Source organism: Mesoplodon bidens, assembly GCF_964165515.1.
Source record: "Mesoplodon bidens genome assembly, chromosome: 1".
Taxonomy (NCBI): domain Eukaryota; kingdom Metazoa; phylum Chordata; class Mammalia; order Artiodactyla; family Ziphiidae; genus Mesoplodon; species Mesoplodon bidens.
Window position 1 is genome coordinate 125,346,665 of NC_138176.1, and position 12,041 is coordinate 125,358,705.

A 12,041-nucleotide genomic window follows, 5' to 3' on the forward strand; every position below is an offset into this window, starting at 1 on the left:
AATTTATTACCAAAAAATACAAGACAATATTTACCTTTAGAGAAGAAGGGTAGAATTGTAATCACGAAGGGAAAGGCTGGTTTGTTAGTAAACTTCAATGGATATATACTTTATAGCAAGCCATTAAGTTGTACGTTTATGTTTTACATGCTTTCCTATATGTGTATTGTTTCTCACATCTCTGATGCAGAACATCTGTGGGCCTTCCAAACATGGTGAGGGGAAGCAATCTATAATTCTCAGGTCATTCAGGAAAGAATCTTTGAAGGAAATATATAAAACTTTTTTTAAGGTATATATCATGACAGCAGAAAAAAAGCATTTTCTTTCTGTTCATGATCCACACTAATCTTTTAAAACCTGTTTTTATTTGAATTTTAAACATCTAGCAGGATCGCCTATTAGTGTTAACATTGCTACTATACTTAAACATTTCTAATGTGCATGGTATTATTCAAACATCTGATTCTATTTCTTCCACAATTAGTTAATTTTCCTAAACTGTAAGTTTTGAGGGTAAAATAAAAAGATACATAAAATCCCATTTTGTAACAAGAGGCCAGATCAAATGATTCAGAGTTAAATTATTCATGTTAAATGATTCAGGTTAAATAACTGTACTTGAAATAATAAAAATGGTTTAATAAAAGGTTGTGTGTTTTGTTTGTTTGTAAACAGAATATTTCTTGAACATTTCATTCAGCTTGTACTAATACACCCCTTCCTTAAAATCTCACCGAACTCCTTATTATACTAAAAATGTGCTTCTGTTTTGGGCCTTAACTCTTATAAGAGTGGACAACCCCAGCGACTTGATACATCCTCTGAACTCCCCCTAGCCACTGCCTCCAATAAAACTCCCTTGATGGAAGGAAAGAAAACTAAAGCTTCCATACATATCAATGCAATGAAAGCAGATGCTGAGAGGGAAGGTACAAAAGGTACTGGTAAAATCTTCTGGGTTTCAAGTGAGTCAGCCATAAGTAGTGTTTGTTCTATTACAGTTTTTAAACTACTGTAGCTTTTTCTGAGTTTTTAAACTTCCTTTCTAGTTCTAATGCTGTCCTAACTCAATACCTCTCATACTCGTATGGACCACTTGAAAAAAACCTGCTTTTTGCTCCTTTTGTGATGATTTTATGCATCCTCACAGGGTAATTTCACTGACATTTTGTCATTCTGAACAGGCTTAGGATGCAACCTTGTTTCTTTTCAACCTTAAATACATCACCTTCTCTCTACTTTTCACAGAGCAATTTTATGAGAAAGATATAAATTTGAATGAACTGTCAAAATCATAAGCAATAAAAATAGGATTATAAAGAACTCATCAACACTAGCTCCAAAAATGTCTATACCACATACTTGGACGAATAAAAAAAAAAAAACTAAAATTATCCTACAGATGTTAAGGTCTATATAATTATATTATTCTGGTTAAAAAAAAAGAAATCTCCATTTGGTTTGTAGCACTTATCAGAAAAAGAAAACTTTTTTCTTCTAAAACTGAAGATTTTTACAATCCCTTCTCTAAAACTTTTCTCTATAGAAGACTTGTCAAGCATGTCTTATATAAATCTACTGTAACTTCATTATTTTTCCAAACCTGGCTCAGGAAACATCAATTGCAAAATGAAATGCCCTTAACTTTAGGGCAACACTTACCCATGGTGTTGCCGGCAAAGCCCTCTGGGACCCCTGGGAAAAATTCGATGGAACCTAGGTGATAAGGTTTACCTTCTTTTGTGCTTAGTCTAGTTTCACTTGTCTATAGAAGCTGCGTGCAGAAGTCTTGCACCTAACACGTTGGGTTAGCACTCCCAGAATAAAAACGCTGTGCCGAACACTTCGGCGGCTGTATGCAGAAGCACCACACACACCACCCCAGTCCAAGATGGCGGCGGAGGTCCGTGTGCAGAGAGGCTGCGCCCGCCCGGCACTGTGATCTGGGCGTGAGCAGCACAGCTGCACCCACCTCGCGAGAACTGCGCCCACCTGAGAGAACTCTGCCAGCCTATGAGAATCTTATAAAGCAGCCCTGATGCCGGCCTGTCAGGGAGAACGGTGTACGCTACAGCTGGAGCTCGAAACTCTCCGTTCTTGGATCCTAGAACAACGCTTTCCTTTGCTTCTGAACCAAGCTCGGTCTCATTATATTAGTGACTAAAACATCGGTCAGGAGGACCCTTGTTGGGGCCCGACTCCAAAGGGTCAGTAGCAATGGCATGAGATTGAAATGAAGACTTCCTTTCTAGATACCCAGATGTAAGTGTGACTTTCATTTCTCTGTAGGTTCATATAATCTGTTAGATAAATGCCAGCTTAAAGATATAATTGTAGGACTCAACTCAAGGCAAACATTAAGAAAATTAGAATAACTCTAAGAGAAGGACCCCTCTAATTAAAGGGATTCTTCTACCCTGACTCAAAAATAAGATTTTTTTAATTAGACTCCTATAAAATACGTTCTTAAATTTTAAAACTAAAATTGAAAGTTTTTAAATAATAATTTAAAATTGGACCAAATAAACAGGCTCATAAATGAGACAAAGAAAAAGGAGGAATAAGAACTAGAAGGCCTATAGTCTATGAGAATATTCTCCAGGATAATGTTTACCTCAAGCAGACTTGATATCCAACACTTAAGAGAAAATATTTACTAATATGTGAGTATATATTTCAAATTACATACATATGGAGAAGTTTAATAGGATCCTACATTTTGACATATTGGATTTTAATTGTTCAAGTAAATTTTTAACATTTAAGAAAGCAAGATGTGTGTATGTATATTTACAGGTTAGGTTTCTTATGGAACTCAATAATAGTGAATGATATAATCATTGGGACTGAGGAAACAAAAATATATAGCAATTAACCTTATGACCAGTTTATGTCACAGGTTTCTCATGAGATTTACACAATCACACAGAAGATGTACACAGACTTTCCACAAAATTCTTACAGCATTTAAATTTTCAATAAATTAAGACATAGTTGCCTTTCATCTCAGAAATCCCATCATGATGCATAACAGAAAATAGACATTCAGTGAATGTTTGTATACATGAATGAATGAAATTCAAATTCAATGGCATTGAAGGAAAAATTAATTTTTTTTCTCAAAGTGGATGGAGATTGTAGCCACAAAAAAACTTTATCTTACATGCAGTCATTTTTTTTATTATGGCCTCCAAAATCAAAGTACATTTCGAAAAAAAATCTAGAATACATTTGTTCTAAATTTTAATAAACATTCTGTCAAAAATTTCCCAAGTGTATAGCCTGAGTTACTAAAGGTTACAGAGCTAATGGATGAGACAAGTACATACAGAGATACAGACACAGAGACATAGATACTTTCAAACATATACAATTATGGAACTTAAAGGAATTATATATATTCATAGCAACACAATCATATGAACATTAACAAAAAGATCAAAGAAAGTATTCTCAGATAAGAATAGAGAATTTGACTTAGTTTTTTTGTTTTTTGTGGGGTTTTTTGTGGTACGCAGGCCTCTCACTGTTGTGGCCTCTCCCATTGCGGAGCACAGGCTCCGGACGCGCAGGCTCAGTGGCCATGGCTCAAAGGCCTAGCCGCTCCACGGCATGTGGGATCTTCCTGGACCGGGGCATGAACCCATGTCCCCCGCATCGGCAGGTGGACTCTCAACCACTGTGCCACCAGGGAAGCCCTGAATAATTAGTTTTTATGAGTTAAACAATTTTTACAAAAATAGTTAAAATAAGAATTATCAACAGTGAGTATACACAATATATATTCATTAAGAAAATGCAGGCTGTGGAACCTGCACGTCCAGAGTCTGTGCTCCGCAACGGGAAAGGCCACAATAGTGAGAGACCCACGTACCACAAAACAAAACAAAAAAAATACTGTTTCTCAAATCATGAATTGCATGTATTCCAGGATTACCTCTTAGACTAGCCCTCATCTAAGGTGTTCTAAATAAAAATTTTTGCATAGAACAGTATCTTTGAAATGGCTTATTTATTAAATTTAAAAACCAATAAAATTTATTCTTTCCCAAGTTTTTTTTTTTTTTTTTTTTTTTGCGGTACGCGGGCCTCTCACTGCCGTGGCCTCTCCCATTGCAGAGCACAGGCTCCGGATGCGCAGGCCCAGTGGCCACGGCCCACGGGCCCAGCCACTCCGCAGCACGTGGGATCCCCCCGGACCGGGGCACAAACCCGCGTCCCCTGCATCAGCAGCTGGACTCTCAACCACTGCGCCACCAGGGAAGCCCCAAGTACTTTTTAAAGATGGAAATATCTTTACGTTTTATCCTTTGTGATTTTTCAAACTTTCCCTTCATTAAATGTCTTCTATTTAAAAACTAGACAGAGGGCTTCCCTGGTGGCGCAGTGGTTGAGAGTCCGCCTGCCGATGCAGGGGACACGGGTTCGTGCCCCTATCCCGGAAGATCCCACATGCCGCGGAGCGGCTGGGCCCGCGAGCCATGGCCGCGGAGCCTGTGTGTCCGGAGCCTGTGCTCTGCAACGGGAGAGGCCACAGCAGTGAGAGGCCCGCGTACAGCAAAAAAAAAAAAAAAAAAAAAAAAAAATAAAAACTAGACAGAAAAGTGCATAACATGTATTTTATACTTATTTTTAAAAGAGATCCATTTTATAAAGCAGAAACTAACACACCATTGTAAAGCAATTATAATCCAATACAGATTTTTTTTTAAAAAAAAAAGAGAGATCCATTTTAAAATTTCACCGGAAATGTTAAAAATGGCTGTACATGAAGGCTTCCCTGGTGGTGCAGTGGTTGAGAGTCCGCCTGCCGATGCAGGGGACACGGGTTCATGCCCCAGTACAGGAAGATCCCACGTGCCATGGAGTGGCTAGGCGCTTGGGCCGTGGCCACTGAGCCTGCGTGTCCGGAGCCTGTGCTCTGTAACGGGAGAGGCCACGGCAGTTAGAGGCCTGCGTACCGCCAAAAAAAAAAAAAAAAAGGCTATACATGAATAAGTCATAATTTTTAAAAATATATACTTTAAAGGAATGTATTGTGTAAACAATGTTATAATAATGGAAAAGAATGAAAAGCTTTAAAAAACAGTGACTGCTAATAATATCAATTTTCACTTTCTCATATTCTCTTCCAGTTCTCATCCAAATATATTTATAATTTTACTTAGTTTGTAATCATAATTTTGGTTACCAAACTAGCCCCTGTACACAGAAGGAAAGGACAGACTGAAGAAAGAGGCAGACCACCTCAGACTGGTAGGTGGCAATTTTAGTAAACAAGACAACTTACACTCAAGGCTTGTCTTGGATGGCTGCAAGAAGAGCAGATCTCCACACCTGTCCACCAAAATCTTTAAAGTTTACAGTATTTAGAGGCCTTAACTGAGCTCAGTCACATATACAGTCCGGATGATCTCAGCAACACATTGCTCTCTCAAGGCTGCGTCCTTGAAAATGGCTCCCACTATGGGAACAGTGGGAAGAACATACATCCCAAGGACAGGAGAGGGGCGAGGAGCCTCCAGTTGCCCAGGTCCAGGTTGTGAGTCAGCTGGCAGTCATGTCCTTTCCATGACCTCCTCCAACAATACAGAACAATTTTGTATTCTGCCTTATTCACTTTATGTTTTATCTTTGACATTAGTTTATGCGGTTTCATGATAATGATCAAAAGGTTTTAGGTTTTCACTTACTTTATATGTCAATGCGTCCATTAATATTTACTTAAAAAATCGTTTTTAAATGATTCTCATCTCAATCCAATGATTGATTGGTTGATTTTTAATGATAGCTTTTGAAGTGGACACTTAGATTTATAATAAGAAAATAAGAAAAAAGAGTTTTTGAAAGTGTTCTAGTGTACATCATCACAAATGTTAGATATATAGAGAAGACACTTTCAAACACATAAAATTATGGCATTTAAAAAGAAACTTGGAGTTGTAACTTCCATATAGCCCCTTTCTCTGGAATCTTTCTTCTATATAATTTTTTAAAGCTATGACCCTGTGTTTTTCCTTGATACTCATTGCTTAAAAACTAATACTTTTATGAAAACCCCCTTTTTTTGCTTTTTAAAAAAATTATTGAAGTTTAGTTGCTGTACAATATTATATAAGTTACAGGTGTACAATATAGTGATTCACAATTTTTAAATTAATTTTTATTGTAGTATGGTTGCTTTACATAGTCACAATTTTTAAAAAGGTTATACTCCATTTATAGTTATTATAAAATATTGGCTATATTTTCTGTGTTGTACAATATATCCTTGCAGCTTATTTTACACATAATAGTTTGTACCTCTTAATCCCCTACCCCTGAATTGCCCCCCCATTTCCTCTCCTCGTTGGTAACCACTAGTTTTTTCTCTAATGTGTGAGTCTAATTCTTTTTTGTTATATCCACTAGTTTGTTGTATTTTTTATATTCCACATGTAGGTGATATCATACAGTATTTATCTTTCCCTGTCTGACTTATTTCACTTAGCATAATACCCTCCAAATCCATCCATGTTGTTGCAAATGGCAAAATTTCATTCTTTTTTATGGCTGAGTACTGTTCCATTGTATATACATACCACATCTTCTTTATCCATTCATCTGTTGATGGACACTTAGGTTGCTTCCATATCTTGACAATTGTAAATAATGCTGCTATGAACATTGGGGTGCATGAATCTTTTCAAATTAGTGTGAAAACCCCTTTTTGTATAACTTAAAATCTGCCTTTTAAAGCTCATACTCAAACGTGCTTCTTTAGCTGGTATGATATTTTCTTGCCATAAACTCAAGTATACTCCCCAGAAAAGTAATTTTCTTAATTATTTCTCTTTCAAACTCCCATTCTGCCTAATGACTGCAGCTGTACACTCTATTTTTGGTAGATTTAGCCAATTCAGGCTTTTCTTAGGCAGTCTGGGGTTTTCTCAAGCAAGTTACCATACTCCTCCCTGTTCTCTAAGTTCCAGGTGACCCAGCTTACATAGTGTCAAAGCACTGGGTTGAGGGGGCTGATCTACAGTCATAATCTGTCCAGACTGTCACCTCACTGGCACAATCTACAGGTCAGTCAGCTTTCTCACACGTTCATTTCTACACAGTGCTTAGAAGCATAGAATAAATAGACTATTATCCCCCACTCTTCTCAGTCACCATCACACTCATCAAGCCTACCTCAGAATCTCACTGCCTCAATACACTGTGAAGTCTCTCTATTCAAGGGCTTAAACACCATGATGGCACAAAGAACTCAGGAAGGTGCAAGATCCCATGACTTTATGAACTTCAAATGATTAAGCAGTATATTTTGAGAAGCTCACATGGAAAAAGTAGGGACTGACCTAATCTTAAAGGATGAATAGATTTACATAGACAAGTGAGTGAGAAGAGCATACTAGATATTTTGAAGAAAAGTACAAAAGCCTAGCCTAGAATACTCAAATAAATACAATTAAAGTAGAAATTGTTAAAGAATGCAAATGTTTCTGATCCAGGTCCTATTAATAATTGATACGAGAACCACCGTTATGTTTTTTCTGATACAAATATCATTACTCTGATGACCTTTACCTTTACAAGTTTGGGAGGAAAAAAAGAGGGGAAGCACAGGTTAGAACAATGATTCTACTCGACCATATAAGTTTGAATCTCTTTAACAAAGACTGTTATCCAAGGAAGCCTTCTCTCCCAGCATAACTGGATTTTCCCTTACTGCTGGTCCCTGGCCTCTGGCAAATTCATTTTCTTCCAAGTGGGTAAACATTAGAATGTGTCAAATCTAGTCTTCATAACACTATCTAAATTTGCTGCTAAGAACAAGAATGCTATCTAAAAATTTGAAAAATAACTGGTTAAACCCATGTATACTTTTAATAAAAAATCAACACCCTTTGGCTATCAGGGAATGAAAAATTCTTTAATGAGTGCTAGTGTTAGGGTAGCAGTAAAAATTTCAGGGAGGAATTCAGAAAGGATGATATGAGTCAAAGGAGACAAGAGTTATGAGTTGGAAAGCATTCAGATTCTGGTGGAGGGTGAGAACTTGGAGAGCCATTGGTCTTCCACCAAAAAGCAATAAAGAAACTGCCACAATCTAGGGAATAAGAAGGGCAGCTGCTCTCTTTAGATTCACAAAATGCAAAACTAAATAAAGGCTGACTGTCCTTCTCAAACCACGTGACCTTATTGTTTCCTCAGTCGCAACAACTGAGAGTTTTAACTTGGGTCATATGATTATTATTTATGGAACAGCATATATACAGCTCATGTTTTACTAATGTACAAATAGGAAATGCTCAGAAAGTACTTTGAAGATGAAAAGTTGTATGAGTGCTAAGTATTATCATTACACCATTATCATAAAACACGTAAAAGTCACAGTATCTTGTAAGCTAAATGGGTGGAGAATGACTGTGCTGCACAGCACTTGGGGAGATGATGACAAAGGAACAACCTCTGTGGAGAGAGCAGGCATGGACACCACCACAGAACAGGTGGGCTTAATGGGCTGGGCAGCAGGAGGGCTTGCCCTTGCTCCTCAGGGAAATTTTATGAAGGGATCAAATTCATTAAAGTAGCTTCATTTGTATTTTATAGTCTCAAAATGAACTTTATATGGAAGAAGAAACAATGTGTACTCTAAATAAAAGAAAAATAATAATGATTGATAAATTTTAATCATTAGAGTCTTTTTTGCTTATTAGTTTTTGTGAGAAATATTTCCATCACAATTAAAACATTCATGAGAAGTATATGTATAAATTGCTGAAATTTCTGAAGTAAAATTGGGGCATTCTACTTTTTAAAAGATAATTTCACTTTGAAAATTGAAAGAACACAAGATAGTTATATGTATCTATTCTTGATGTGTGTTGATACAGAGACATTAATATTTATGTTTATAATATGCTATTTTACCTATAGAAAGTGGTACATAAAAGTTTAGGTCTTAATGTTAATCATTGAAACATCACACTGTTTCACTGCTATACATTTTTACTGGTGTAATTTAATATTTCAGTTGGAAACAAGAACAAAAACATTTTATTTCTTTCCATTAGCAGTGCCACATGCTTAGATAGCAACTGGCCTGAAAGTTAAAGAAATGTGCTGCCTGGTTCCATAGCACACAGATGGACAAATAATTTTTGATTCTTAAGCTAATCAAATTAGCACACAAAAATAAATGTTCATGTACAAATTACAGTCCTTCCTGTCACTCCAAAATGCACACCTTGATAAACACATTGGACCCGACTCATGTTTTTAAAAATTTTTAAACAACTTTTCTGGTTTTGATCTTGCCAGCATCTAGATTCTAGGTGAACAGTTTAATATTGGGCAGAATATAACTTATTCAATAATCAGTCACTTTATACATTCACATAAATATTTAACTTAACTATAAGAGTACCCCTGAAATCTTTTCCATTAAATAGTGACTGTTAATCCTTATGATTTAATTAACAAAAACTCTAGTAAAAAATGTTTGGCCTTGTCTCTAATTAATGTGTTTTATTTCCACGTCAACTTGCTCAGTTCATTAGGCTTCATAAATGATATATGAGAAATAATGTATAGACAGACCCTGATTTCATACTTTCAAGGAAATAATTTTTATGTAAAACTCATCAGCAAGCCACACTTTCTAAAACTGCTAAATCAATCTCAATATCATTATTACACCTTACCAATATTACATCTTACCTTTATCACACCTGAATGGCTTCAAGATACACTTGGTGAATAAATAAAACTTTGGAAAATTAAGGCATGTTGCAGAAATCAAAACAAGTTTTTCTATTCCTCATGTCAACTCCCACCTAAGACCCAATTTCTGTTGAATAAGTAGTCTATTTTTCAACTGACAATTCACATAATAACACTTTGAGAAAGTGGAATTTAAATGTCTCACATTGTTCTTAAAGAATAAAGAATCTGTATGTTTACAAAGTTTAATTTTTCTTTTGAATTTAGGGATACACACACACACATACACACACCACACTCACACAGAGGATAACTACTTTCCAAATCAATAAAATCCTTTGTAAGTAGGAAGAACATCTGCATCTTTGAAAACTCAGGTGAAAATGACAGAAATACACACTTAGTTCATTTGCCTTTAGAATTAATTTTTATTCACTAACCATAATTTTGCATTTGTGAATCAAGATAGTTAAGTCACTGTAGTGATCTTAGATTTTGGCTGTAAGATAAGTAAGAGTTGCAAGTTAGAGTGCCCTATATGATTTACTTTTCCTTCAGGAGATCAGGAAAGAATCCTAATCCAAATTCAAACCCTAACCCTAAATATGCTGCTGATAACCAAAGGAGAAATCTCTACCTAGAATGTTTGTCTTCCCTAGATTTGAAAGGTTCTAAAGAGAAAGTATTGTCCTACAATTTCCACTTTTTTAAAATAAGGAAACAGGAATGGGTGATTTGCAAAATCCCTGCCATCTCCAAAAGGCCATGCATCTCTCATTTTAGGAAATTTACACTGAAGAGAAGTTTGAAGTCAAACAATCTCCCTAGTAAACAAGTTGTTGTTTACAAGAATCACTTTTTTGTCACCTTATAGACAAATAAGGAGAAACAATAAATTAAGTGTATCTGAATCTATAGGTTAAACTGTTGTAAAATTGACAATATTCAATTTTTTTGATCTACAAAAGCAGCATCTTTATATAGCTCAATCTGTTAGAAAAACACAGTTGAGATAAATAGAAAATATACTCCAAGTATTTGCCACATCAAATTTCACACCCCATTTATCACATTTTCATTGAAACTTATTCCATGGCAAGCTGTATTGAAGAAAACATAGAGACATATACCTTTGGATATGGAAGAGGATGCTTTAGTATAATATACTAATCAACAAGAATTTAAGTTATGAAGGTCTTACCATATCATCTAGTCTTTTCTTTTTCCAAAAACTTTATGTTATACACTGTTCTAGATTCAGTAGGTGAATTGGTCCAATTGAAAACTGTTTTCCTCTAAACTTTTACATAATGAGGTGTCCTTTAGGGGGTTTTATTTTATTATAGATCAAAAGAGTTCATGAACATCATACTTCTATGGAAATATTGAGATATTAATTTTTATGTGCAGGATGAAAATATAACTTTGACAAACAATATTTAAATAGTCAAAGTCAGTTTTCTTTTTAAGTAAAAGGAAATTTCTAAAAAGCTTAAGATTTGGAAATGTATCTGCTCTGGGGATCTAGTAAATATTTCTTCAGGGAATATTACCTTTCAGGGAATGACTGTTAACTAAAAAATAAATTTTCTGATAGATATTTCACTCTGTTTGCAAATAAAAATCAAACAAACATAAGTGTTTTTAAACCAATCAACATTTAGCATAGTCATTTCAATGAATGTTGATAGATACATTTTTCACACACACAAACATACAAGCATACCTGGAATATTGTATGTATGGGTATATACTATATAAAATATATAATATAAATAAAATATGTATATTATGTTAGTAATATAAATATGAAATATTTATATTAATATATATAAACCAAACATAAAATACAAAAATATGTACTGGACTGAACTGTGTCCCCTCAAAATTCATATATTGAAGTCCTGACCTAATACTTCAAAATGTGATTGTATTTGGAGATAGGGTCTCCTAAGAGACCTTAGGTTATTAGGAGGTCATTAGGTGGGCCCTAATCCAATGTGACTGGTGTCTTTATAAGAAGAGGAAATTAAGACACAGATATGTATAAAGAGAAGACTATGTGTAGACACAAGGAGAAAAATTCATCCATAAGCCAAAGAGAGAGACCTCAGAAGAAACCAAACCTGCTGAAACCTTGATCTCAGACTTCTAGCCTCCAGATGACTTCTGAAGGCTGTTTTGATTAAGGCATTAAAAAGACAGACGAGTCCTAAAATACTCAGTTACTTTAAAGCTAAATAGCCTAAATATACCAGTAAAAGACATATATTAACAGAATGGATTGAAAAACATAATCCAGTCATATGTTGTCTACAAGAAACTTA

At 35.3% G+C, this 12,041-nt stretch overlaps 1 pseudogene across 1 annotated transcript in view; it reads left to right on the forward strand.

The window, feature by feature from the left end:
• Positions 1-2,041: 2,041 nt before the first annotated feature.
• The window catches only part of LOC308627592 (transmembrane protease serine 11C-like), a 76,102-nt pseudogene continuing 66,102 nt past the window's right edge, over positions 2,042-12,041 (forward strand). The window contains exon 1 of the transcript in view: positions 2,042-2,159. The product of the transcript in view is annotated as a transmembrane protease serine 11C-like (transcript). The remainder of the gene's footprint in view (positions 2,160-12,041) is intronic.